At 57.3% G+C, this 2,592-nt stretch overlaps 1 non-coding gene across 1 annotated transcript in view; it reads right to left on the reverse strand.

Annotated features, from left to right (window-relative positions):
* Positions 1 to 1,618, reverse strand: part of LOC124558519 — a 1,910-nt gene extending 292 nt beyond the window's left edge. Inside the window, exon 1 of the ribosomal RNA XR_006968782.1 lies at positions 1 to 1,618. This exon is cut by the window's left edge and continues 292 nt beyond it. This is a non-coding gene — a ribosomal RNA (small subunit ribosomal RNA).
* Between the last annotated feature and the right edge of the window lie 974 nt (positions 1,619 to 2,592).

The raw sequence follows: 2,592 nt of genomic DNA on the forward strand, positions 1-2,592 counted from the left end.
CCGACCTTTCGGCCTAGGAAGACACGCTGATTCCTTCAGTGTAGCGCGCGTGCGGCCCAGAACATCTAAGGGCATCACAGACCTGTTATTGCTCAATCTCGTGCGGCTAGAAGCCGCCTGTCCCTCTAAGAAGAAAAGTAATCGCTGACAGCACGAAGGATGTCACGCGACTAGTTAGCAGGCTAGAGTCTCGTTCGTTATCGGAATTAACCAGACAAATCGCTCCACCAACTAAGAACGGCCATGCACCACCACCCACCGAATCAAGAAAGAGCTATCAATCTGTCAATCCTTCCGGTGTCCGGGCCTGGTGAGGTTTCCCGTGTTGAGTCAAATTAAGCCGCAGGCTCCACTCCTGGTGGTGCCCTTCCGTCAATTCCTTTAAGTTTCAGCTTTGCAACCATACTTCCCCCGGAACCCAAAAGCTTTGGTTTCCCGGAGGCTGCCCGCCGAGTCATCGGAGGAACTGCGGCGGATCGCTGGCTGGCATCGTTTATGGTTAGAACTAGGGCGGTATCTGATCGCCTTCGAACCTCTAACTTTCGTTCTTGATTAATGAAAACATACTTGGCAAATGCTTTCGCTTCTGTTCGTCTTGCGACGATCCAAGAATTTCACCTCTAACGTCGCAATACGAATGCCCCCGCCTGTCCCTATTAATCATTACCTCGGGTTCCGAAAACCAACAAAATAGAACCGAGGTCCTATTCCATTATTCCATGCACACAGTATTCAGGCGGGCTTGCCTGCTTTAAGCACTCTAATTTGTTCAAAGTAAACGTGCCGGCCCACCGAGACACTCACTCAAGAGCACCCTGGTAGGATTGCAACGGGGTCCGCCTCGGGACGCACGAGCACGCACGAGGCGCGTCGCACGCCTTCAGCTCGCCCCACCGGCAGGACGTCCCACGATACATGCCAGTTAAACACCGACGGGCGGTGAACCAACAGCGTGGGACACAAATCCAACTACGAGCTTTTTAACCGCAACAACTTTAATATACGCTATTGGAGCTGGAATTACCGCGGCTGCTGGCACCAGACTTGCCCTCCAATAGATACTCGTTAAAGGATTTAAAGTGTACTCATTCCGATTACGGGGCCTCGGATGAGTCCCATATCGTTATTTTTCGTCACTACCTCCCCGTGCCGGGAGTGGGTAATTTGCGCGCCTGCTGCCTTCCTTGGATGTGGTAGCCGTTTCTCAGGCTCCCTCTCCGGAATCGAACCCTGATTCCCCGTTACCCGTTACAACCATGGTAGGCGCAGAACCTACCATCGACAGTTGATAAGGCAGACATTTGAAAGATGCGTCGCCGGTACGAGGACCGTGCGATCAGCCCAAAGTTATTCAGAGTCACCAAGGCAAACGGACCGGACGAGCCGACCGATTGGTTTTGATCTAATAAAAGCGTCCCTTCCATCTCTGGTCGGGACTCTGTTTGCATGTATTAGCTCTAGAATTACCACAGTTATCCAAGTAACGTGGGTACGATCTAAGGAACCATAACTGATTTAATGAGCCATTCGCGGTTTCACCTTAATGCGGCTTGTACTGAGACATGCATGGCTTAATCTTTGAGACAAGCATATGACTACTGGCAGGATCAACCAGGGAGCTGCGTCAACTAGAGCTGAGCAGCCGGCCGCCCGGGAGTGTGTCCCGGGGGCCCGCGCGAACACGCAAGCGTCCGCTCAATTATTCTGCAAACAGGAGGAGGCTGAGCTCCCCTGCACAATACACCTCGAAACCCTCTCAGGTCCCGGCGGCGCGCAGCGCCGTCCTAAGTACTTGGTCGGGTTCGAGAGAGGCGCAATCGCCCGGAGTTTGGCGAGTAGACGCTTTAGGTGCGACCACCCGTGCTCCCAACTGAGCTTGCCGCTGCCGACAGAGGCCCGGGAGCGTGCTGTCGTGGCATTGCCGGCGGGAGACAACACGCGCCACCTACGGTGGCCGGCAGCTCCAACGCCAGCGCCACAGAAGGACAAAAGCCCCACTTGGGTGCCGAAGCGAACGCGCCAACACGTCCGCACAGCTGCGATACAAACCACCTGCGAGAACCGCAGAGGCGACCGAGCAGCAGACGGCGTCGCGGCGCCGAGCGCCGGGCGGCGGCGCATCCTCAGCGCACACAGTCCTCAATCGGACCAGCACACTGCAGATGTCCACCGCGCTTCGCACCGGGCCCGCGAGGACCTACTTTGGCCGCACGGCGCCGCGTGCAGGGTGCGCCGGCGCGCAGCTGCGCCGCCTGCCGCCTCCGTCGGCCGGCGCGCCTGCCACTGGCCGCCCCCACCAGCCGGCTGTAGCGCGTGCGCCCACGCACCGCGCGGCCAGCACGCCGGGAGGCCCCCCCTCACCGGCCGGGGACGGTCCCACCCAGCCACCGCCGCGTATCGCTTCACACCCACATGCCATTCACGTTCGTGGGCATGGTGGGTATCGCTGAAACAACCGGTTGGTAGCTCAACCGATCGTCGCCATCACTGATTCACCTCTAGCGAGAACAACCGCACCACAACGGTTTACCAGTTGTTCATTTGCGTAACGTCACCAGCAAACGTAGACGTCCATCGCCATTTGCAAATTCA

Source organism: Schistocerca americana, unplaced genomic scaffold, assembly GCF_021461395.2.
Source record: "Schistocerca americana isolate TAMUIC-IGC-003095 unplaced genomic scaffold, iqSchAmer2.1 HiC_scaffold_1010, whole genome shotgun sequence".
Lineage (NCBI taxonomy): Eukaryota > Metazoa > Arthropoda > Insecta > Orthoptera > Acrididae > Schistocerca > Schistocerca americana.